Source organism: Mustela erminea, chromosome 20 (assembly GCF_009829155.1).
Source record: "Mustela erminea isolate mMusErm1 chromosome 20, mMusErm1.Pri, whole genome shotgun sequence".
NCBI lineage: Eukaryota > Metazoa > Chordata > Mammalia > Carnivora > Mustelidae > Mustela > Mustela erminea.
In genome coordinates, this window is record NC_045633.1 from 2,452,753 (window position 1) to 2,478,305 (window position 25,553).

General features: G+C 51.9%; 2 protein-coding genes across 7 annotated transcripts in view; one reads left to right on the plus strand and one right to left on the minus strand.

Moving 5' to 3' along the window:
* Positions 1 to 14,947, minus strand: part of IL4R (interleukin 4 receptor) — a 35,374-nt gene extending 20,427 nt beyond the window's left edge. For 2 of the 5 annotated variants that reach the window (XM_032327319.1, XM_032327317.1), the window contains exons 1-2: positions 14,821 to 14,947; positions 3,321 to 3,479 (exon numbers count right to left, since the gene is read on the minus strand). The gene's annotated coding sequence lies outside the window, so the exon portion shown is untranslated. Of the gene's footprint in view, positions 1 to 3,320; positions 3,480 to 4,683; positions 6,580 to 14,820 lie in introns of those variants that run through there. The other 3 variants (XM_032327315.1, XM_032327314.1, XM_032327318.1) reach the window with 2 other exon arrangements.
* A 323-nt stretch (positions 14,948 to 15,270) lies between these two features.
* Positions 15,271 to 25,553, plus strand: part of NSMCE1 (NSE1 homolog, SMC5-SMC6 complex component) — a 75,682-nt gene continuing 65,399 nt past the window's right edge. For both annotated transcript variants that reach the window (XM_032328597.1, XM_032328598.1), the window contains exons 1-2: positions 15,271 to 15,922; positions 25,116 to 25,249. The gene's annotated coding sequence lies outside the window, so the exon portion shown is untranslated. The remainder of the gene's footprint in view (positions 15,923 to 25,115; positions 25,250 to 25,553) is intronic.

Here is a 25,553-nt window from a genome sequence, read left to right on the forward strand (position 1 = left end):
TGGCAGGCCACTCCAGGCTTCACTGCCAACCCAAACAGTGATGCCCTGCACACATTCTCTCTCTGACAGGCGGCAGTTCCCTCTCCTCCACAGAAGCTCATCTCCAGGTCACAGCTGAGCAGAACTGAGGAGTGGAAACTGTTTCCTTAGGTCCAGCCAAAGATTCGTGTCAACTAAATCCCACCTGTCAAGTACTTACATTGTGCTTGGCACTTAGCTAAGCGCGTTAGGAGCATGACCTTATTGAATCTGCCCAAGAACCCTGCAAGATGGCCTGTTAACCCCACTTTCCATCTGGGAGAACTGAGGTCAGAGAGGTCAAGTAACTTGCCCATCAGGGTCCACAGCTGGCAAGAGGGGAGAGCTAGTGTCAGAACCCAGGTCTGTTGTCTTCTGAGTCCAAAGTGCATTCCAGTATATCGGTGTCTTCACCTTCTTCTAGAACTACAGAATGAACCCAACTAGATGAATGAAACAGGCCAGGAAGAGCCGGCCCTGCTGCTTGTCAATTTCAAACATCAGCAGCCGCAGCAACAGGACCAGCAACAGCAGGAAAGACCTAGGGCTTAAGTCTACAAACTCCCCACAAGCAGCTTAAAAAAAACAAACAGACATAAAAGCTAGTGGAAGTCATATTAACAGAGATAGGAGCACCAGGACAAGGGAGGTGACTGCCCAATCACACCTGTGCATCCCTTTGGAAGAAACACTGCTGACCTGAATGAAACTTGGCCAGAGAATGGTAAGTGACATACAGGGCCGGAAAACCCCACAAGGCCTAGAAAGGCTTAGCCTAAAGGCTCTGCCCCCTACATCCTACACGCTCATCATTCGCTGAACAAACATGATATTTACAGCATGCCAAGTTTCACCCATTAAATTTTGCATTTCATTTTAGGAGTTCATAGATCTCCCCACAGCCGAAGTAAGGACTTCAGGTCAAAGACCCCTCTTCTAGGCAATGAGCAGTTTTTAAGGGTTTGAACAGCGACAAGATTTTCCAAAAACCCAGTCTGGGGCTGAGAGAAGGATCAGGTGGGGCAAGGGGGGAAGTTAGGAGTTACTGCAGACGTGACTCACTTTGTTTTCATCCCCACGCGGGCGGTGGGCAGAGTCATTTTAAAATCAGGCCATGAGGGGCACCTGGGTGGCTCAGTGGGTTGGGGCCTCTGCCTTCCACTTGGGTCATGATCCCCGGGTCCTAGGATCGAACCGCACATCGGGCTCTTGCTTAGCAGGGAGCCTGCTTCCTCCTCTCTCTCTGCCTGTCTCTCTGCCTGCTTGTGATCTTTGTCTGTCCAATAAATAAATAAAATCTTTAAAAAAATCAAATCAAATCAAATCAAATCAGGCCACGAACTCCCTGCTCGTTCCCTTCACTGACCTCTGGGTCCTGAAGGGCGTCTCCACCCAGGGGCCCGCCCAGAGACGCCCACAGTTCACGGCCCCGCCACCAGGAGCATCTCCGACTTGAAATAAAACCCAAGCCCCAGAGCGCAAACGGCGCATCCAAAGGGCGCACCCCGTGGGATTCCATTTATGTTAACATTCTGGAAAGGACAAAATTACAGAGACGGAGGACAGACTCACGGCTGGCGCGCAGCGAGGGAGGTCCGCGTGGCTATAAAAGGCAACACAAGGGGTGCGGGCATCGCTGCGGCCGGGCTGGAGATGCAGACCCGGCACGTGCCCAAACTGCCCGGCACCAACTGCGCACATGCGCACTAACACGCACAGGCACCCTAACGCGCGCACGCGCAGATGCGTCCGAGGAAACAGGTGCCTCCTGAGCGAGACCAGGGGGTGTCCGTATGCTGGTCGTGGTGCTGTACTGCCGCTTCCGAAGTCGGTGCTCTTGGGGGAGCCTGCCTCTATGCTTTCTTAACGACTGCAGGTGAGTCACAAATATCTTAAAAAGTGTAAGAAAATGCAAAACCCAAACCAAGCAAAACCACCAAAAACCCCTGAGCCCCGTGATCGTCTGGCCCCTGCTACCCGTTCCACCCTTTCCCCTGCACCGCCTCCCCGTCCCCCACAAGTCTTCTGAGCACCTGGACATGCTCCGAGCCTTTACACCCAGAAACCCCACCTACGGAGAGGTCCCCCGTTACCTCTATCACAGCACCCTGTTGATTTCTGTCATCTGCTTATCACCACCTCTAACCGTACCACGGAGGTTACACGTGTGAATGTTTGTTTTATTTCAGGATGTAGATAGCAAAGATGGAAAGATCCTACTGTAAAAATGTTTTCAACTTCCCCAGGTCAAAATACACCATTAAAAAAAAAAAAAAAAAAAAAAAAGCAAGCAAAGACCTGGATAAGATAGCAATCTACACTGCAGAGGGTTAAGGGCCTTCATATATAAAGAAGTTTAGAAATCAATAAGACAAAGGACCCTTTACGAAAAAGAGGTAAAGAGGGTGCCTGGGTGGCTCAGTGGGTTAAGCCTCTGCCTTCGGCCCAGGTCATGATCTCAGGGTCCTGGGATAGAGCCCCACATCAGGTTCTCTGCTGGGGGCGGGGGAGAGCTTGCTTCCCCTTCTCTCTCTGCCAGCCTCTCTGCCTACTTGTGATCTCTCTCTCTCTCCGTGCCAAATAAATAAATAAAATCTTTTAAAAAAGAAAAAGAAAAAGAAAAAAAAGATAAAGGTCCTAAGCAATTCACCCAAAACATATTTCATCTTGGCAAAATAGGAAACACTCTCATTCTGCTTATTAGCTCATGACGCTGGGAGTATCAAAGATCACCTGTAGCATTTAAATTTCTCTATATACGTACTGTTTGTCTCCCGACCACGAGAATACAAGCCCCAAACCCCAAGAGGGCAGAGCTTTATGGCCGTTGTTTTGTCCCCAGGACCCGAACAGTGCCTGACACGTATGTAATGTGTGCTCAGTAAACATCTATTAAATGTTATTGCTTGAAAGTCAAGAGTAACAGATTCTAGAATCTATTTTTAAACACTGAGTACCAGGTTTTTGCTTATGGTAATGGCTATGCACACAGCTCTATGAGGTGGGGGCCTTTAACCTCCCCGCTCTTTTAAAGATGAAGAGACTGAGGCACGGAGAAGTTACAAGCTGCCTGAACCCAGGCAGCCTTGCTCCAGGACCCATGTGCCTGACTGCTGATTTTGCTGCCTTTCGAAATGCAGCCCCTGCCACCCTGGGATGTGGTGCTGTTGGCCGCAATTGAGGGTCAAGACGGCAAGTGACAAAGCCAAGGTCAGGGAGGGAGGAAGCAGCCCTTGGTGAGAATCTGAGCCTGCCACACGTGGGAAAACCCTCCTGCTGGCAGTGAGGTACTCTTAACTTACTCTTTATTTGGGAGGACGTGAGTGGCAAGTCTTGAAATGTCAGAAGCCAGCAGCAGTCGGGAAGTGACCCGGCGGCTCTTCCTGAGCCCGATGGGGTGCAGGGCCTCCTGCTCTCCACTCCTCGTCCCTCTCTTGACCGCAAACCGGCTTGAAGGGGGGCTGGATGGGCAGAGAGGATGTAGCCAGTCCCTTGACAAGCGCATATGAAGAGGAAGCCAGTGACAGTGGGGGCTCCGGGTGGCCTCGCTGGGGAGCCGCTGACCCCCGGAGCTCCAGACTGTAGTCGGCCAGGAGCTTCCTCTGTCCTCTGGGACAGCTGGGCTGCCCTGGCAGGGGGCCAGAGACACACTCCTCCCCGGAGCAGCAGCCTTCCCAGAACTGCTGCCCGGCTGGGGTTCCCAGAACCGGCAGCTGCGTCAGTGGCCCCACCCAGCTGGTGATGCAGGCCCAGCCAGGGTCCCAAAATGGCCTGGCCTCTGCCTCCTTGGCTCGCAGCCCAGCGGGTGGACGGGACAGGTGGCGGTAGGCCGGTCCTACTCCCACCGCAGGTGAGAACCCAACAGGGTCCAGCAGGCTCCCTGTGGACCTACTGCGCACTCCAGCTCCTCGCTCACTCGCACGCACCCACGGGTGTTCCTGCTGTATTTTCTGAGCGCCTACTATGTGCCAGCAACCACCGAAGCGGAAAGCCATTCATTCATTCTCTCATTCACTCATTCGTTTCTTCCTCCTTCCCTTTGACAAATACTTGGAAAGAGAAGTTACTGGAGGTTTCTGAGCAGAGATATGACCCTATGAGACTTTTCAACCCATCCCTCTGGTTGTGTGTCTGAAAGGCCTATGGGGTCAAGGGCAGAAGCAAGCACTGGTGAGGAGCCTACTGCACTGGTCCAGGCAGCAGGTGCCGGGAAGGATTAGCAGGAACGGGCCGACTTCGAGATCGGCTGAAGGCAGAGCCAACGGGATTCGCCGACAGAATGGACTTGGGGAAGAGCATGGATCGCCGTTGTTTGTTCCTGAGCCACCAGAAGGCTGGGGCTGCCCTGGATCAGGGTGCCATGGAGTGGGGGGCAGGGGCGTGTGACAAAGACGCCTGCCGGGGGGCAGCAGAGCGGGGGGTGTGGGAAAAAGCATCAGGAAAGGTAAGGGCTGTTCGGGAAAGATCCACACGGGTCCTCGAGGGTCAGATGTCCCTAGAGGAATGACTGAGAACTCTCCAGGGAGGGCAGGGGTGGGTGCGTGGAGAGGGAACAGAATAGCCTGCTATGGGCTCATGAGGACAGGCAACATCTCATCCAGAGCTCCCAACCCCCCTCAATAAACGACCGTGCGTCTTCTATTCTATTTTTATTTCTACACTTACCTAGTGCCCCCTTAGTGCCAGGCGCTGTTCGAGATGCTTTAAGTCCTCCCTGTGAGGAGGGGACTACGATGTTTGATCCTGACGGGTCTTAGGAGAGGGAAAGGTCAGGGGAAGGGATGCATGAGGATGAGGGCACAGCCAGGGAGCAGGGGGAGCAGAGCCCAGCTCCCTCCCCACAAGACAGGCCCTTGGCTACAGCACCAGAGAGAAAGGAGAGGTCACAGGGCCAGAGGACAATACTTTGAAGCAGGCACAGCATGTGATTCAGACTCCGTCCATCCCCAGGGCAGGCTGTTAAGCAGGAGAGAAGCTGTGCACCCGCCTGAAAAGTCCACTCCAGCTTGTGTGTGGAGAAGGGCTGGGGGTTCGAGCCCCATGTGGCTGGGTTAGGAGGGCAGGGGCTGCTGGAGGAGACGGGCAGACTCAGCCCTGCGTGGGAGGTAGAGGTTAACTTGCTCATGGGTGGTGGTGATGGGGGGAGGGGACTGGGAGGCGGAAGTGGCCTGAGGCTGGGCAGTAGGTGGCAATGGGTGGCGCCAGAAAGATCACATGCCCGGCCACACTGTGGACGTGGCGAGTCCAAGCGGGTGGTGGGCCCCTGGAGGGCATCCAGGAGGCAGTATGTTCTACTGGCCTGGAGCTCAGAAGGAAGGCTCAGGCTGGAGACAGGCCTGAGAGTCATCAGCTGTGTCTGAAGCCCAGGGGGTTGTGCAGAGAGAGACAGAGCCTTGTCTGAGAAGGCCAGGAGCGGGCTGGAGACCACGGGACATGGCTGGAGGGGACACTGTCTTGGGGACACTCAGGTTGGCTATACCTACATTGAGTCCAAGCTGCCGATGGGAAGCCTGCAGAGGTGGGGAGGCCCCACGGAGAAACCTGGAAGCCATGCCCATCCTCAGAACGTCCCCACAGGTCCCAAGGAGGAGGCGGAGCCCGAGGGACGTGTGAACCCAGACTCGTGGTCTGGAGTAGCAGCTAACCGCCCCCTCGTCACTGGCAAGCCCATTTCTCTGCTCAGCACTCAGTCCTCGTGGCTTATCACATACACACGTGTCCTGTGCATGTCCAAAGCCCCCCCCCCCCAGGACACCAGTGCCCACAAGGCCAGAGGCTGTGTCCACCCTGTTCGTGGCTGGGGCCCTAGAACCTAGGACATGCTCAGCACACCCGGCGGGGGCAGGGGGGCAAGGGTATTTGCTGAATGCAGCCGTCCCTGATGAAGATGTGGACACAGACCCCCAAGCAGGAATTACCATTCTCCACCTCTCACAGCCGGATCAACACTGACCCATTCTGGCTCAGAATCTCCCTCGAGTCCTTTATGCAGGCCCTGAACTTGGCCACCGGGGAAACTGACCTCGGAGAGCTGGTAATTGGAGCATTACCATGATTATGGCCCCCGCCCCGGGGACACTGATTAGATTTTGGCTGTCTTAGTGATGGTCCTGGCTCCCAGCGGGCCCGCTTCCCGAGGTCTGTCGAAATCCCTGTGAACGCCCCTCCGTGTCCCCAGTTCCTCCAGCCATTAGAGACCATACCCTGGGCCCTTCTGCCTGTAACTTCCACCCCCACCTCCCAGAATGCCCGGCCTTAGTCTCGGTCACAGCAGACTCTGCTCTGCACTTGAACTTCACCGACGGGCTTAACCCTGACATCAACCCGAAGACTGCGGCAGGTGCAGTTTTATCCCCACCGCAGACGCAGGAAGCATTTGGGCTGGAAGTGGCTTCTGGCCCTGTTTGCCCAGCCCTCACCCCTGAACTTGTCTCAACAACAACCAGGACTTTGCCCCCTGGGCGAACCCAGAGCCGGGCTAATCAGGTCCACACAGGGAAGAGCTGTCTGTTCACTTTCTGTCTGTAGACGGGCACGGCAGGGGAGGAGTCTCTCCCCGGAGCTCTTCCCACTGTCCCCCCCCACCCCCGCTATTATTCCTGGCACAGTCAGGGACACACGGACAGATGGAGCCACTCAGGCAGGGACCCTGGTGCCTCGGAGACACAGAAGCCTAACTCTGGGCCTGAGTGGCCAGGCCTTGCCCTGATTGTCTGACAGGCCTTGGCAAGCTGGGGTTCCTCTCAGGGCCTCTGTCTCCTCATCTATGAAGCGAGGGCAGAACCACTTGCTGCAAGGAGACAAGGAGACGGGGCGGAAGAGGCGCCCGGTGACAGCAGGGACGGAGCAGGGAACAAAAGCTCATCTCCAAGCACCACCTACAGGCTCTGAGACCCTGAGTCCCCGACAGTGGCCACATCAGGTCTCACGGGACATACGGAAGAGGAAGCTGGGCGCCAAAGGGCAGATCGACTCCACTGACAAGAAGTTCCAAAGGAGACAAACTGATCTTGGGGTCATAAGTCAGGAACTGTCCCTGGTTTGGGGGGGCAGGAGGGAAGCTTCTGGGGGGGCTGGCCAAGCTCTGGTTCTAGGCGGCGTTCTGCACATTTCTGCATACCGAGGGACAAGGCACGAAGCTGTGCACCTGTCTGCACAGAGGCAGGGGAAGGGAAGGAGGAGAGAGGCCACGCCCTCTGGGCTCGGGGGGCCAGCACCTCCCCCCACCCCAGACCTAGCAGTCCTCTCCAGATAGCAATTCCAGCCCCCCGCGGTCTTTTCTGGGGCCACGGGCTCTCCACTCACCTGCCTCTGCTCTCGCGGCTCACAGCCATACCCCCCACCCAGAGTCGACCCAAGGATCCACCCAAGGATCCACGGGCGCTCAGACCCATGACGGACAGACCCATATGACATGACACATGCCAGCGCGGTGGGCCCAGGGCCAGTCCTGAAGGGCAACTGTCCCTCCCACAAAGCTGCTTTTTGTCACCTCCGCGAAGGCCTGGGCATTGCTAGGTCTCTTGACATCTCGAAAAGAAGCTTGAAATCCAGATTTCCACGCCCCTTTTCCTAAGTTTTTAAAATCTGGAAAGCAGTTCCTGTTTCAAAACCCACACCGCAAATCTGTTGTCCCGCTTTGGCTTCCAACCACCAGCTGACGTCCTCCAGGGTCGGGGGCGAGGGTGTCCCAGGACACCGCCACCAAGACGCACAAGCAGCCACAGGGGGAGACCCCGCAGCCTCCCTGGGCACCAGCCCCTACAAAGGCAAAGGGCTGCCCTTTCAAAGGTCCCCTGCCCTCTGTCCCTGTTAGCTCTTGTTCATTACGGGATGTGGTTGTCAGGGTGATGAGAACGGAGTGGAGCTGGAGAACCACACCCCCCTCCCCAAATCGCCTGTTCTTTGTGGCCGAGCAGCATCACGGGGGGCAAGGGAGGAGAGTCAACATTCTGCAAGCCCCGCGCCTTCCTCCTTCGTAGGGGAGGAGGCCCGCCTGCCAATGCTGCGCTCTCCCAGCCCGGCTCCACCGGTCCCCAAATGTGCCACAGACTCCCCCCTCGATGTGCACCTCCTGTGCCACCCCCAGGGACCTGACTGCTCAAACCCTGCTCTTCCCTCAGCCCTTCCCTGGCTGTCCCTCTGTCCCAGCATCCCTGCCAGTCTCAGCAGTACTGAGCTGTGCCTTCTTTCTCTCCTTTTCCGGACTGGAAGCTGCTCCAGGCCAGAGACCGTGTCTTACTCATCGTCTGTGGGAACAGAGGAGGCAGCCAGCCAGGGGCAGCCGCAGTGAAATTGATCTTCACCCTCGGGGAGGGGTCCCTGCCCTCCAGGTCCTCCCCCACCCTCCCTGCCTGGAACGTCAGCCCATGTTCACACCCAGTGACTAACCCATGCACAGGGATGTTGGCAGCACTTTTCATATCCACGACTGTCACTATTTTCACAGGAACTGGAGAGAGAGGCAAAGTGAGTCATAGCCCCATTTTATGGATGAGGAAAGTAAGACCCAAACAGGCCAAAGGACTTGCCGCAGATTACAGAGCAAGTGGGTTGCCAAGCGGAGACCGAGATGTACGTTGTTTTTTGTTTTTAATTTATGTAGCTCCAAGACTAAGGTCAAAGAAAAGTCACGAAAATGCATATAAAGAGAACAGGTATAGGAATATTAATACAGAATAAAGTGGAATTCAAGGCAACAAAGTATAAAAGAGAGAAAGTGGGTGTTTTATGATAAGAGCAACAATTCACCAAGAAGGTATAAAAATCATGAACCCTCCTTCTACTCATATATTCTATTTCTATGCGCCAAACAATATGGGTTTCAAAATAAAGAAAAAACAAAAACAGACACAAAAACAGAAAATATGAATGATGTCATGATCAAGCTTGAGCTCATAGATTTCTAAAACTTTACACCCACCAGAAAATATACATCCTTTCAAATACATGAAGAACATACAGAAAAACTGACCAGAGGAATCTTACAAGGACCTCAACGAATTCTCCATCACTGATCTCAACAAGTCATCACCGATCTCACACAAGTCATAAATACTGATCACTATGCAATAAACGTAGACTCCAACAATACAAAGGTAACTTTAAAAAAAGCCATGCACCTTCAAAAAAAAAAAGTTTGAAGTGCGTAACATTTGCAACCAAAAGGGAAATTGTAAATTATTTTAGCAATGAACGACATTGTGTAAGAAAGACCTGTGGAATGAAGCCAAAGGAGTACTTGGAGGAAAAAACACAGCCACTTAGCGTGAAGCAGATTTACTAGAAAACAAGAAAGCCTGAAAACAAGTGTTAGCCTCAGATAAGGAGTTTCAGAATGGAAGAAATTTTGATGGACAGCAACGTAGAAGAGGAGGTTTTAGCTGGAGAGTCCAATGTGAACTCCAAGGGGGATGTAACCACTCAGAAGTATGATTTCAGGTTGTATCAAGAGAGGTATGGGCTCCAAATCCAAGGAGGTGATAGTCTCCCTCCCCCGGTGACTGGGCAGGCTTTGGTGGGAGGCAATGGGGTTGACTTTGAGCAACTGGATCATGTCTGAAGCCAGACTGAATTCTTTACAATTCCCTGAGTCAGGAAGAATGAAAGAACCAGTACTCTGAATTTCGAATAAGAGAAAAACTGGGCTCAGGTTGGAGGGCGCTGGTTACTACTTCCAAAGGGTAGAACCAGAGCCAGAACGTGAACGCTACTGGAAAGTTAATTTGGCTAAATCTCAGGGAAGATTTTTCTCCCAGTTAGAGCTGTCCGCTGTGAAAATGTGGCTTCTGGAAGGCGTACACTCCACCTCCAGATGCAAGATTGTTAAGAGGCTGCGGCTCCACGGGCTTGGAGGGCTGCCTGTCCACAGATCGGGTGTCTCTCCTCTCCACAGAAGTTGTGTTTCCTCTTTTGAAAAGGCAGAACAGTCTCCTGGCATAGGAAAACCTCGGGGCCACCCCAGTTCTCCAAAATGGCTGCTGGTGACTCTGCTCCCTCACTTCTGACCAAGAAAGGTAGTTTCTTCGAGACGCTACTCCTTGGGCTGGATGGCTCAGAACAGCAGTTAAAGGCACAGGCTCCCGGGTCAGCAGCCTCAGGGTTGAACCCAGACTGTCCCTTCGGCGTTGTGTCACCAGATCAGCCCCCCACCCTGAGCCTCAGTTTCCTCCTCGGGGCAATGGGGAGGCACCTGCTCGCCTACCCACCCATCCTCTTCCGCACACCGCCCCCCACCCCGTGCTTTGGCGTGTCCTCACTGTTTGGGGCCAGGAAGGCTCTCGTTGGTGAAATGAAAAGTACAAGGATTCGTTCCTTGGAAACACCACCCTGATCCGGATCCGACCACATGATGTGTTGAAACACCGTGGTGAGGACAGGATGCTGGAGCTGCCGGCTTCACAGCTGTGCTCTGCCACCTGTGTGGCCCTGGCCAAGTCACTCAACGACTCTGTGCCCATTGCTTCATCTGTAAAGTCTGGATGAGAGCAGGTGTCTCGTTTCTGTTTTACCTCCCCGACCCCCGACCTCTGTTACTTCCCCTCTCAGTCTTGCTCAATTCCTTCCAACCACAGCAGTTTTCTTGGGGGTCAGACATACCAAGCTTGGTTCCACCTCGGGGCCTTTGCACCTGCTGTCCCCTCTGCAGGAATCCCTCTCTTATTTCCCTGGATGTCCACATGATTGTTTGTTTGTTTTTTTTTTTGTTTTTTACCTCGGGTCTTAGTTCAAAAGTCACCTCCCTCCCTAGAATGTCTGCTCCACAAGGGCTCTTGCTTCTGTGTCACTGTTGTGTCCCCTGTCCCTAACATGTTTGCTGAGGGAGTGTAAGCCTGGTGCTAACACTCAAGGCATGTGTGTACCCGTTACTTTTTGGTGTGCGGTCCATCCCTTTAGAAACCTGCTGCTCAGAAGGACAGTCCTTCCCTTTTAGGAAATGTTCCACCAAACCCAGGGGGCCAAGCTCTCTTCTCCTCACAGGGACCTACTTCCTCCTTCTCTCCCTGTGGCGGCGAGGGGGGACTCAGATGCCAGCCCAGCTGGTGATCCTCTCCAGTTGAGTCGGCGCCCAGGCCTGTTTGAGCAAAGCGGGGGGCTCTCTAAAGCAAACTTGACACCCCTAGGGTGAGAAGGAGTCAGTCGGAGCCAAACGTGAACTCTCAGAGGCCTGGTCACTTGTTGGGAAGGGAAAGGCATGCATGTTTAGACAGATCTGTGCACCCAGAGCCAGGGACAAGCCGCAAGCAGGGAAGTGGGGTTGCTGGGATGGATAAGACCTTCCCTGGGGGTCCCTCCACCTGGCCCGGTCTTCCCCAGCCTCTGCCCCCCGCAACTTCCTCAATGTCCCTCCTCACAGAGGCTGCCCTGGCGTCCGCACTCGCCCTGCTTTACTTTTGCGCCCAGTCCTGATGGGATATTCCCTGTTCTCCTGTGTGAAGTCCGGGCTGACCAGGCATGTCTCAGAATTCACGGTAACTCAGATTACAGAAAGGTCACCTGGTATAGAATCCCACCCGACCTCAGCACCCTGCCTCCCCACCAGGGGTCCAGCACTCCCCGGATCGCCCACATTCATTCCTCGGCAGTGAGACAGTGAGACACACAAGCATTCGTATCAGGGAAGCATAAACAAACACATTAAAGTGCCTCCTGATTAGTTCACCTCAGGTCTCGCTTCCCATGGGGTCATGGAAAAACTTTCAGTTTCCAGAGCCTGCAGACTTCAGCATTAGAAATAAGGCGTGGGGCGGGTAGAGCTGTCTATATCAGTTTGCTTGTGTTTTGCCTGTCTTCTTAACTGGAACTGAAATTCTAAGACAGCAGAGACTTTGTCCACTGCTCTATCGGGAGCTCCCGGAAATACTGATAAATATTCAAAGAAATAAATGAGCAAGCTAGGGGCTGGGTATGGAGAAGTGACTGTCCTAAGAAGAGAAACAGTAATCACTGAGCTGTGGGCAAGGTGTCTATCTATGGAAACTATCTCATGAACACCCCTCCAATACCCATTTTAGTGACAGGCAAACTGAGGCTTAGAGAGGTTCAGCACCTTGCTCGAGATCCCATAGATAGGAAACAGCAAGGTCTAAATTTGAACCCAGCACCCCTACCCCCACCTCCAGCCCAGTCTGCAAGCCTGTACTCTCCCTTCTGCCTTGGGCTCTGAGAAGGAGTGACTTCCTAGAAGTCACACATCAGGGACACAACCTGTTTGGTGCAGGACACCCTGGCTACCGCAAGACCTTCAGTCTCCGCTGGGCTTCTGGTCCACAGTCCTGCAAGGGCAAGTTCATACGACATGCAGGCCAGCCACTGGCCTCTCTTCTAGCCTAGCCAAGGGAATTCAGGTCAGAAATGACCACGGGAAATGCTCAGAAAGCTGTCCCCCGGGCTAAAGTGAGCAAAGTGGCGCAGTGGGAAGGAACGCAGGATGGGAAGAAAAGCAGATTCAAATCCCTCCCTGTCCCTTCCAAATATATGGCCTCGGCCAAGGCCACTGCACGCATCCCTGGCAAAATGGGTAGATTAAATTCCACCCAGTGAGGTTCATTTATTTACTTAACAAACACATTGTGCTCATTCTGTGCCAGGCACTGTCTGGACACCTGACCGTTATCCTTACGTTTAATCATCACCACGGTGGTAAAAAGTCATCACCATCCTTTCATAAATGGGAAGACCGAGGTCCTGAGAAATTAGTCAACTGTAAACCCAGCATCTGAACCTCGGCAATCTGGCTCCAGAGCCCTGGCTCTTAACCTCCACACTGTGCTTCTTAATGGGCAAAAAGAGTCATGAACATTTGTTGTGATGTACTATGCGAGGGAAATCACGTCAAGTATCTTAAAAAACATGTCCTCAACCTTCACGAAAGTCCAACTTGAAAAATGAGAAGCACCTAGTGTGGGGGGCTTCTGCCCCTGCCCCGCTCCCAGGTACCATCAAAGGCAGCTGAGGGCAGGGGGTCACTTGAACCCAAGCTCCCTCCTCCATCCTGTGGGGTAGAGGGGTGGGGATTTGCCGGGGGGGGGGGGTCCTGGACAGGCTCTCTCCTCCTCTGATGGTGCATTTCAGCTTCATTTCTAAATCAGAGCAGCAGGAAACGGACTGCCTTAGGGGACCACCTCCCTACCCCAGCTTGACCTTTCTGCACCCCCGGGCATCGTGCTGTAGAAAGCACATCAATCAAGTGAGTCACTGCTCAGAATCTGGAAGTCCTCAGGTCATCCCAGACCTGCTGGTAACTGGGTCCGTGGTAACCAGAGTGACTGACTCACTAGCCGGCTTCCCTCCTTGCTCCTTTCCCATGGCCTCCCTTCCAGATTTGAGTCTGGAGGTCCCGGGTGGGGCCTGGAAATCTGCACTGTCGTTGTCTGGGGCTCAGGCAAAGGTGAAGTGCACCGGGCCACGCTTCTCAGCATGGCATTCAAGGCCTTCCGCGATGTGGCCACACCCACCTTCCCATCCATGCGTGGCTTCTCCCCCCTCCCCAGCACCACTGGAGCCATGCCCAGCAGGAGCCCAGTAGGTGCTAATAAATGAGTGGATGGCTAGGACAGGTTGCCTCCCATGCCACACACCTCAGCATCCTCACCTGTAGCCACAGGGCAGATGAACGGCACTCAGGAGGACTCTGCAGGACCCTGAATGTCCCCTGACTGTGGGGGAGAGAGGTATACACCCTCAGTCTCCCCATCGGACTTTAGGATTTTAGTAAAGGCACTGATGTCCCAGCAGATGCCCACATTTCTAAAAGAGGCCACTCTTAGGGAGGAACCTCACAGAGGGCTGGGGGAGAACAGAGGAGACGCTAGGCCTTCAGGAGGATCAGTGCTGGCTGGAGAGTCATCGACAAATCCCAGCAGCAGGGACGCGGGGTTTGCCAGGTAATCAGTCTTGCCTGATCTAAGAAATCTAGATTGTGCGTGTGTGTGTGTGTGTGTGTGCTTTAAAATCCAGACGCCCAGGTTTACTGAATCTGAATCTCACTGAAGGCAGCTTGGGAATCTGCCTTTTAATAAAATCCCCTGGATAATCTGTTTATGGGATAGTTTGACAAGTATCATGGACAGGTGGAAGACAGCAGGCTCTGGCACCCGACCACCGGGGGCCGAACTCTGCTGCACACTTTGCAGTCAGGAGTCACCTCGGGCAAACGATTTAAACCGCCGGGGGGGCCTCAGTGTCCTCATCCGAAAAACAGACTGATTCACACACCGTACCCACCAAAACGGTTGTTCTGCGATTTAACTCCGAATATTTCCAAAGATCCAGACGGAACCTGTACAAAATTAGTCCGGTATCTGACCTCTATTATAACGGGGTCCATCCAACATTCAAATAAGGAGAGAAAGGGTCGACAGGACGCGGTTTCCCCAGACGCCTCGACCTGGTCACCAAGTTCAGTCTTCGGAACTCCCCCGCCCCCACCCGATCCTCACCCACTTCCTGCGCTCGGGGTTAGGGGGTGATCTCCGCGACCAGGGGGCTGCGTGGCTCAAGTCCCGCCTGACCCCACGCTCACGACGTCCCCAAGTCCCCGAAGGGGCCGTCTCCGCTGGCGTCTCCGGGTCAGCACGAATCTGAGGGGGCGCGCCGGGGGTCCTCGGCTCCGCGCGCCCGCTGCCCCCGGGCGACCCGGGTCGATCCGGGCGCCGCTCGAGACGCCGGAGGGGCGGGCTCCGGGAGGGCCCCCCCACCCCGATGAGGTCGGGGCGGCTCCGGGGGTCCCCGCCGCCCCGGGCCGCGCCGGCGGTCGCACCCCTCCCCGGGCCGATCGCCCGCTTCCGCCCCGCGTCCTACCTGCGCGCCCCGGGTCCATTCGCCGTGCCGGCGCCCGAGCTGGAAGTGGGGGACCCCCGGATCGCCTGTCCTGCCCGCGCCGCGCGGGGCTTTCCTGAGCGCGCCAGCCCGCCCGCCCCGGTTTCCTGCGCCCCGCCCTCCTGCGCCCCGTCCCGCCCCGCGCCGCCGCAGGCCCCGCCCCTCACCGCCCCGCCCCGCCGCAGGCCCCGCCCCTCACCACGCCGCCTCGCCTCGGGCCCCGCCCCTCACCGCCCCGCCCCGCCGCAGGCCCCGCCCCTCACCACGCCGCCACGCCTCGGGCCCCGCCCCCTCACCGCCCCGCCCCGCCGCAGGCCCCGCCCCTCACCACGCCGCCACGCCTCGGGCCCCGCCCCCTCACCGCCCCGCCCCGCCGCAGGCCCCGCCCCGCCCCGCGCCGCCCGGTGGCCCGCCCCCACGCCCTGCGGCCCGCGGCCTTCAGCCCCGCGCACCGCGCCCCTCGCCCTCTGAGGCCGGTCTCGGACCTCGCAGCGGGCAGCCCCGGCCCCCGGGCCCGGCCCCCCCTGGGCGCACGGCCGCCCCCGCGGAGGAGTCCGCGGTGCTTACCCCTGACTCGCCGACCAAACCTGCGGGACGCCCCCCAGCCGCGCTTGGCGGAGGGCCGGGTGCCTGCGGGGCTGGGAGCGCGCAGGGCTGGGGTGGGGATGGGCCAGCTCGCTTCCTTCACCCCTTCCCGACAGCCCGGCTTCTGGCTTCTGCGAAGTGCCCGCGGGTGTTTTTCCGTGCAGTGTTCACTGAGCGCCTCCCGTGTGCCCCGCGCCCCAAGAAGTCAGAGAGCGAAGCAGGCCTTCTATCAGCCGGTGCAACCTGGTCAGCTCTGCTGCGAGGCTCTGCACGCGGTAACTCGTTCGAGCCTCACGACTGCCTTAGGAAGGAGCTGTGTTGCTATCAATCATTTTACAGATGGGGAAACTGAGGCACAGAGGGGCAGCGTGCTGAGAGTCACTCGGCAGCTGTAGGATTTGAGCCTAGGCACCACAGACCACTAACCACTGGACACACCGAAAGAGCCCATGGGGAACCAGACGGTGGGAAAAAAACACTGAGGAATAAAGTATTTCAGGTAAGAACAGGTCCCAAGAGAAAAGTTAAAGGGAAAGGGAGGTATAAGGCCAGAGCTGGTGGAGCTGGTGGTTGAGAGGTGTCCCTGATGAGATATCTGAACTGAACCTGAAGAGAATATGGGGGGGGGGGGAACTAGGGACGGAAAACAGAATGTGCAAAGGCCCTGGGATGGCACGTTGGAGGAATTGTCTGGAGGCTAGCTTGGCTGGAGAGCCTTGAGGAGGGGAGAGTGGGAGGTGGTGCGGTAAGAGATGGGCAGACTCAGGCTCTGTATTGCTGGGGACCCGGAGGATAATTTGACCACATCTCAGCCTCAAAGATCTCCTGGTCTTAGAGTAGAAACGAACTTCTCAGAGCCATGGACAACCCAATGGGGTTGCTGTGGTTGGAGCGGGGGTGGGGGGGGCAGTGAGCCAGGGAAGCAGGGAGTAAGGGTTGGCTTCCTGGAGGAGGAGACACGGTATTTCCGTGCTCTTTCATTATTCTTCATGCATTCGTTCTTTCTCGGCCCTGCTGCCGAACCCTGTGACAAGTGCTGAAGACACAGATACGAAGATAGGAAATAAGCATGATCCTTGCTCTCTGAGACCTCATAACTCGAGTATGTGACAATAGACAGTCAACAGGAAGTCAAGGATGGCTTCCTGGAGGAGGTGGCCTCTGATGGTCCCTCCATAGATCAGTGTGGCAGAGAGAGGGAGAAAAGGGAAAGGCATTCATTCAGGCAGAGGGGGTGGGGTGAGCCTGGAGGCAAGAAAAACCACAGTTATTCAGCATCTACACACTGATGTCTGGAAGAGTCAGGCCCTGAGCTCGTGGCTGGGGGAGAGTAAGAAATAGAGACCCATCTCCCGCTCTCCCAGCCCTGGGGGTCTGACAAGTGAGAAACGCAAGCAGTTGGGTATAATGAACCCCGAGGGGGGCAGTCCAGGCAGACAAGCGGAGAGCCCTCAGCAGGGACATGCAGCTTGGCCAGATAAGCGGCGAATTCCAACAGGTCCGATGGGGATTCTGCATTTCACATGGATTCCACAAAGAGCAGCGGGGGCAGCTGTAGACATCGCCTTCATGGACGCAGGTTCGATCCTGCCTAGAAAAGCTTGCACGCACCTTCACGCCCATCCTTACAACCACTCGCTCACATTCCCCAAACACATTCACAGTCATGGACTCATACCTTCCCCCAACACTCACCCCTGCAGCCCTTCATACTCACCCATGCACACTCACTCACCCATATTGACTTACACTCATCCACACTCTCCACGTGTTCGCGCTGAGGCACACTCACACCACCGCACGCATTCACACCCACACGCAGGGACTCAAATTCATACACCACTGACCTTTGAACAGCATGGGTGGGGAGGGGTCAGGGGCGCCGACCCCTAGACAGTGGAAAATCCACATGTAACTTTTGACTCCCCAAATACCTAACTAATAGCCTCCTGTTGACAGGAAGCTTTACTGACAACAGAAACAGTTGATTAAATATTTTGCATATTATATGTATTATATACTGTATTTTTAATTATTATTATTATTTTTAAAGATTTTATTTATTTATTTGACAGACAGAGATGACAAGTAGGCAGAGAGACAGGCAGAGAGAGAGGGGGAAGCAGGCTCCCTGCTGAGCAGAGAGCCCGATGCAGAGCTGTATCCCAGGACCCTGGCATCATGACCTGAGCTGAAGGCAGAGGCTTAACCCACTGAGCCACCCAGGTGCCCTGATTTTTTTTTTTTTAAGATTTTTATTTATTTGACAGAGAGAGAGCAAGAGAGCACAAGCAGGCAGAGCAGCAGAGGGAAAGGGAGAAGCAAGCTCCCCACTGAGCAAGGAGCCTGATGTGGGGCTCAATCCCAGGACCCTGGGACCATGACCTAAGCCACAGGCAATCACTTAACCAACTGAGCCACCCAGGCTCCCCTATATACTGTATTTTTAGAATAAAGTAAGCCAGTGGGGGTGTGGTGGAAAGTAAGCCAGAGGTGCCTCGGTGGCTCAGTCAGGGAAGAGTCTGGCTCTTGATTTCGGCTCAGGTCATGATGTCAGGGGCGGGAGATCACGCCCTGCATTGGGCTCCGCACTGGGCACAGAGTCTGCTTGAGATTCTCTCTCTCTCTTGCCTCTCCCCCTACCTCCTCACTTGCACATACTCTCTCTGTCTCAAAATAAATGAGAGTGAAAGGGAGCACACAAAATGCAAAATGACTTGTATCCACCCATAGAGCAATGTGGACCCTGGAAGCCACAGATCTGTTTCCTGTCCCCATTTTCAGAATGTTATACAGGTGGACACAGCCCACGTATAGTCTCTTAAGGCTGGTTTCTTTCACTCAGCAATGTGACATTAGGATTCCTCCGTGTCTCTTTGTGGTTGAGAGCTCTTTTATTTTCTTTTTTTAGTGCTGAATTCCGTCCTCTGACTCTACCGCTGTTTATGTGTTCATCTGTTACAGGACCCCTCGATTGCTTTCAGTCTGGGGCAATTAGGTATAAGGCTGCTGTGAGCATTTCTGTGCAAGTTTTGCATGAGGATGTTTCCAACTCCTTTGAGTAACTACTGAGGAACGCAGTTGCTGGGTCGTATGGTCAGAGAACACTTCCTTTTGTGAGAAACTTTCAAACGCTCTTCCAAAGTCTATACCCTTGCCCACCAGCAACCCGTGAGAGTTCTGCTCGTATGCGTTCTTGCCAGCACTTGGTGGTGTCAGTATTTTTTAGCTGCCTGGTAGATGTGTGATGATACATATCATCGTTATTTTAATTTGCAGTTCCCTAAAGGACATACTATGTCGAGCATCTTTTTTTTTTTTTTTAAGATTTTATTTATTTATTTGTCAGAGTGAGCACAGGCAGACAGAGTGGCAGGCAGAGGCAGATGGAGAAGCAGGCTCCCGCTGAGCAAGGAACCCGATGTGGGACTCGATCCCAGGACGCCGGGATCATGACCTGAGCCGAAGGCAGTGGCTTAACCAACTGAGCCACCCAGGTGTCCCTGTCGAGCATCTTTTTATAGGTTTCTTTGCCCCTCTTAGGTTACTGATTTTAGAGTTTTCTTCATTTCTAATATCTGCATTCAATGCTATTGATTTTTCTCTGAGCACTTCCTTTGCCACACCTCACAAATTTTGGTAAGTTATGTTTTTATTTTGTTTATTTAAAAATACTTTTTAAATTTCCCCTATGATTTCTTCTCTAGTCTATGTGCTATTTAGAAGTGTGCTTTTTATTCTCCAAATATTTTGGGATTTTCCAGCTCTCTATTTTCTTAAGAGGGGGAGGGGAAGGGCAAGCGCGTGAGCGTATGCGCACATGAGAGAGAGAGAGAGAGAGAGAGAGAGAGAGAATGAATCCTAAGCAGGCTCTATGCCTAGTATGGAGCCCGACAAGGTACTCAATCTCACAACTTTGGGATCATGACCTAAGCCCAAATTCAGAGTCAGACACTTAACCAACTGAGCCACCCAGGTGCCCCGATCTCTTCCTATTTTTGATTTCTAGTTTATTTGTATTGTAGACTAAGAGTATACTTTATAAGATTTCTAATTTTTTTTTTAATTTGTTGAAGTTCGTTTTATGGTCCAGAATGTAGTCTGTCTTGGTGAATGTTCCATGTGAAGTATTCTGTGAATGTCAATTAGATGCCGTTGATTGATCGTGCTGTTTGTTTTAGCCGTATGCTTGTGGATTTTTGCTTCCTGGACCCATCAGCTACTGAGGAGGTAATGAAGTCTCCAACATCCAGTGTTATTAGTATTACCCAATATATTATTAGCCAGACCATAGTGAATTTGTCCATTTCTCCTTGCAGATTTATCAGTTCTTGCCTTATGTATTTTGACACTCAGTTGTTAGATGCGTAACGTTCAGGATTGTTCCGTGTCTTGGAGAACAGACTCTTTTATCATTATATATTATCCTCTTTTTTTTTTTTTTTAAGATTTTACTTATTTATTTGACAGACAGAAATCACAAATAGGCAGAGAGGCAGACAGAGAGAGGGAGGAGGAAGCAGCCTCCCCTCGGAGCAGAGAGCCTGATGCAGGGCTCAATCCCATGACTCCGGGATCATGACCTGAGCTGAAGGCAGAGGCTTTAACCCACTGAGCCACTCAGGTGCCCCATAATATCCTCTTTTTTTCTTTTTCTTTCTTCATAATATCTTCTTTTATCCCTGCTGATATTCCTTGTTCTGAAGTCTGCTTTGTCTGAGGTCAATATGGCAACAGCTTTCTTCTGATGAATGTTAGCATGGTATATCTTTCTTTATCTCATTGGTTTCCATCTAAGTGCATGTATACATTTGAAATGGGTTTCTTGTAGACAGCATGCCGTTGGGTCTTGTTTTTTAATCCACTCTGATGGTCTCTGTATTTTAGTTGATGTATTCAGACCATTCACATTTGAAGGGATTGTCAATTGGGCTGCTAGTGACCATATTAGTAACTGAAAAAAAAATGCATGTATTTTTTTTCCTTAAAAAACATTCTCTTTTTTGCATTCTCTGGTCTTCACTGAACATCTTATATGATTAAATTTTCTCTCCTCCCTTACCTTATCAGTTATATCTTCCTTTTTTTAAAATTTCTTTTAAGACAAGGATGTCATACATTCTGCTTTTTAAAAAGATTTTATTTATTTATCTCTTTTAAGATTTTATTTATTTATTTGACAGAGATCACAGGTAGGCAGAGAGGCAGGCAGAGAGAGAGCGGGAAGCAGGCTCCCCGCTGAGCAGAGAGCCCGATGCGGGGCTCGATCCCAGGACTCTGGGATCATGACCTGAGCCAAAGGCAGAGGCTTAACCCACTGAGCCACCCAGGAGCCCCTATTTATGTGTTTATTTATCAGAGAGAGAGAGAGAGCACACGAGCAGGCAGAGTGGCAGGCAGAGGCAGAGAGAGAAGCAAGGAGCCGGATCCCAGGACCGAGGATAGTGGCTTAACTGATTGAGCCACCCAGGCGTCCGTATATCTTCCTTTTAAAACAGGTTATTGGTTGTCATAACATTTGCAGTAAATATTTACAGCTTAATCTAAACTCACTTTCCAACAGTGTTATACTGTGTTGCAAGCAGTGCAGGTAACTTATAACAATGTTTTCTCGACTCCTTCCTCCACCCCCTGTAACACTGATGTCATTCATTTTGCTTATCCATGTGTGATCATCACCCGGTACTATTATTACTCTCAATAGTTATCTACTAGGTCAATTAAGATTCTTTTACAGTCTAATTTTGAATTTTTCTTAGTTTATTTCTTCCCTGACACTCTTCTTTATGTAGATCTGAGGTTCTGACAATATTTTCTTTCTCTCCCAAGAACTTCTTTGAACATTTTTTGGAAGGTCCATCTATTGGCAACAAATTTCCTTAATTTTTGTTTGTTTGAGAAAGTCTTTACTTCTCCTTCACTTTTGAGGGGTAATTCCACTGGATGCTGAATTCCAGGTTGGTGGTTTTTTCCTTCAGTATACTTAAATTTTTCACTCTGCTGTCTTCTTGCTTGCCTGGTTTTGACAAGAAGCCTGTTTCTTCATAGATAAGGATTTTTCCCCCTTACTTGCTCCTTTGAAGGTTTTTTTCTTTGCCTTTGGTTTTCTGCAGTTTGAATATGATACGTCTGGATACAGATGCTTTGATGTTTACCTTGCTTGGCTTCATTCTTTTTTTTCTCTACATATCAGTTCTGGACATTTCTACTGTCATACCCTCAAGCTTACCGGCTATGTCGCAGTCAAGGCACGGGGCCACCAAGAGTGTTAGTATATCTGTTACAGTGTGTTTTATTCCCCCCATTCCTTTCTGATTCTTTCTTAGAGTGTCAGTTTCTCTTCTTGCATGTTATCTACTTTTTTCCGTTAGGTCCTTTAACATATTAATCTGTAGTTACTTTGAATTCCTTTCCTGTCTGATTAAGTCTCAAATCTGCATCACTTCTGAATCTGGTTCCTATGGTTGCTTTATCTTTTCAGACGATGATTTTTCTTGCCTTCTGGCATATCTTATAAATGTTTGTTGAAAACCAGGCACGATATGTTGCATAATAGGAACGGAGATAATTGGGCTGCCAGTGTGAGGCTTTATGTTAATCTCTCTGGGAGCTGGGCTGTGTTCGATATTGCAGTAGCTGTAGATGCCAGAGGCTCTGGTTATCTCTGGTTTCCTCCTTTTTTTTTTTCTTTTTTTTTTTTAACCCTCTGTGGTCTTTGGGTTTTCCTAAGAATTCCTTCTTAAATAAAATGTCTTTTATTTATTTATTGTCTTTTATTTATTTTATATACTTTTTGTCCTTCAGTTCTCCCAGTTTTGCTGAACTGTTATTAGAAGGGAGCCCTGTTGATGTGGCAGGAGGTGTTTGGAGAGGAGAACCTTCTAGAATAATATAAGTAAATCCCATTTTTCTAGTGGGCCTGAGTTCCTGGTCTGTGACCTTCAGAAGCACTTCTTAGGCTTTTTTTGTTTTTTTTCTTGCCTTGCTAGAGACAGGAAGGCTCGATGGAGTTGGAGTTGACCTAATTTTCCTTCACTCCTCGCTCAGATACAGTAGCCTCCCTCTGGGGGCAGGCCTTTGTTATGGAGAATGGTCTCTGCCCATTTCAGAAGGGTTATGTTCCTCCGGCTCCCTATCCCCAAATATGAGGGGATTTTTTTTTTCCGCTCTGATATTCACTGGGAGACTGTGGTAGGCTCCTTGAGGTAAAATCTATGAAAGTATGGGATCCCCCTAAGCCTGGGCCCCCAGTTTTCATCTCCTGAGCTAGTTCACACTCAACCTCCTGTAATTTATAAAAAGTATCATCTAAGTGTTCCTACCAATTATTAGCTGTAGTGGTTTCTGCATCCAGGAAGCTGATCTTAGCTGTGTAATTCTGTGTTCACCTTGTCTCCCCAGACTTCCGGGTGGCACCAATGCCCTGCGACCTCCATTCCCTGAAGGGTCTGGGAGAAGTCCTCAACCTTGACTTTGTTCAGCTTTTCTCTTGTGTGGATGGCAGTGATGCCTTCCAAGTTCTTTCCACATCAGAGCTGAAACTCCAAGTTCTGTCCCCCAAGTTTTAAACCTAGTTGTCTTCGTTTGTTTTCCCCAGAAGCAGACTGTGAGATTAGGATTCTAAGGCCAGCAGCTTACCTGGTCAGTGGTCCCAGGAAAACCAAGGGAGGTATGGGGATCACGGATTCCCATCACTGAGAAGACAGTCTCTGGTCAGCTAAGGCTCAAGTCTGCTGCAGAGCTCAGGGAGACAGTGTAGGACACATCCCAGAAATTCATCTCGCTAAGGGGGAGAGAGCTGGGGTATTGGTACTCATGTCAGCCAGGGGCTCACAGATGCTGGGGGTGGAAGTGGGATAGGGACCAGGAAGGGGAGCAGAACAGGCTTCTACAACCAGGAGACAAGCCCTCAGGCAAAGAGCTGTTTGGGCTCAAGTTTGGGAGTCAGGAGATGGCAAAGCTGATGGGAACCCAGGGTTGGAAGTTATGACAAGAGGGGTGCTCTGCCTCTAAATTGAGGAATGGCTTCCCTTCCTGAGCAAAACCCATTCTGATTCTTCTAAAAGCAGCATGATATAAGTTTTAGGATCTTTAGAGAAAAAAGTGTTTTTTTGTCAGCTGTCCCTCCAACACAATGCTTTATGGTCTGTTTTATTTTTAGGTCTCTGTCATTGGTAGGTAGATGTGGCATTAAAACATGTCCAGTTAAGGCGCCTGGGTGGCTCAGTGGGTTAAGCCGCTGCCTTCGGCTCAGGTCATGATCTCAGGGTCCTGGGATCGAGCCCCGCATCAGGCTCTCTGCTCAGCAGGGAGTCTGCTTCCTCCTCTCTCTGCCTGCCTCTCCGCCTACTTGTGATCTCTCTCTGTCAAATAAATAAATAAATAAAATCTTAAAAAAAAAAAAAAAACATGTCCAGTTATTTATCCTCCCACCAGAAGAAAAGGTCTAATTCCCTTCTCCTACACTATGACCTGGCCTCAGTGGGTCCCTTCTAAGGAATAAGATCTGGTAGAAATGATGCAGTGACTTCCGAGGTTAGGTTTCGCACAGAGAAACGGTGTCACTTGGATTTCTCCCTCCTTCCTTCCCTCCATCTTTTCCTCCTTCCTCTCCACCCACTCTTTTCTCCCTCATCCCTTTTTCTCTACCCACCCCTTTCTCTCAACTCACACCCTGAGCTGACATGTGGGAAAGTCCAGCTGTGCAGGAGAGAGCATATGGAGAGTCCACATAGAGGAGGAGAAGCCCAAGGAGCCCCAGCTGTTTGGAGCTTTCTAGCCCAGGGCCAGAGGTAAGTGAGTGAGTCATTCGATGGTCAGCTCCAGAGTCATCCCAGCTGACACCAAGGGGAACAGAGATGAGCTAAGCTCGCTGAACTCCAACAGAATTACAAAATCACGCAGAAAAATAAATGTTGCTGTTGTTTTAACCCGTCTCCAAGTAGAGCGGAGACAAGCTGTCTCCACTGAGCCCTGCCAAATTACAGATTCTTGAACAAGATAAATGCCACTAAGTTTGGAGACAGCTTGTTACGCAGCCATAGCACCTTGAATTGCTGTAGAACCACGATACTCGCCTCCCACCTTCTTCCTTGCCAACAGAATCCCGACTTTATCTGGGGGCAGCGAGGTACCTGGCCTGAGGCAGTGAATCATGATTTGTTTTGGCCGGTCATGGTGCTCCTTCTCCAGCTTTCTCAGCCTCCTTTGTCCTGGGGGTGGGACCCAGTTCTGCCAGTGGAACACTACTGGGAGTGGAAGGGGAATTAGGTTGACTCTGGGCAGAGGTGGGGGAACCTCTTGGAACATGTTAGCATTCCTGATAGCAGTGGTCTTCCTGCTGTGACCACAGAACATCTTGCCACCATGAGAGAAGGCCAAGACAACTGCATTGTGGGAGCCCTGATATCTGAGATCGGGGCTCCAGCAGCAGCCAGTATCTGGAATTCTTGTATGGTGAGAAATACTTCCCTGACATCTTTGAGCAGCTGAATCATGCCAGCGGTGGCCAGCCTCCAGACTCCATGTAATAGGAGAGACTCGAACATCTGTTTATGTTTTTGTTGCTTGGTTTTATTGGGGGGATTGGTTTTGTTTGGTTGTAGTTTAACAGAACAGATCCAGTGGGATTATTTTTAAAGTTAGAGCCATCTGAGACCTCCAAGCTGGTGTGGCTCCTTTGGTTTTGGCAGGTGAGGACAGAGGGATGGCCAGCAACTCTGAGCTGAGCACTGTGAACAAAGCCAGGAGACCGTGTCAAAGAGGCTGAGAGCGGATCCTTTCTGCTACCACCCTTGGGGCAGAATGACATCCAGTCATACCCCCGGTAAGGCAGTCTCCATAAAGAGGAGACGGTTTAGAGAAAGAATGATGATGGTGGTGATGATGACGATGGTGATGGTGATAGTGATGATGATGGTGATGTTGGTGATGATGATGGTGATGATGGTGATGATGGTATGATGAAGATCATGGTGATGATGATAATGAAGATGATGGTGATAGTAATGTTGGTGAGGATGATGGTGATAGTGACGATGGTGATGTTGGTGATGATGATGGTGATGGTGATGATGGTATGATGAAGATGATGGTGATGGTGATAATGAAGATGACGGTGGTGATGGTGA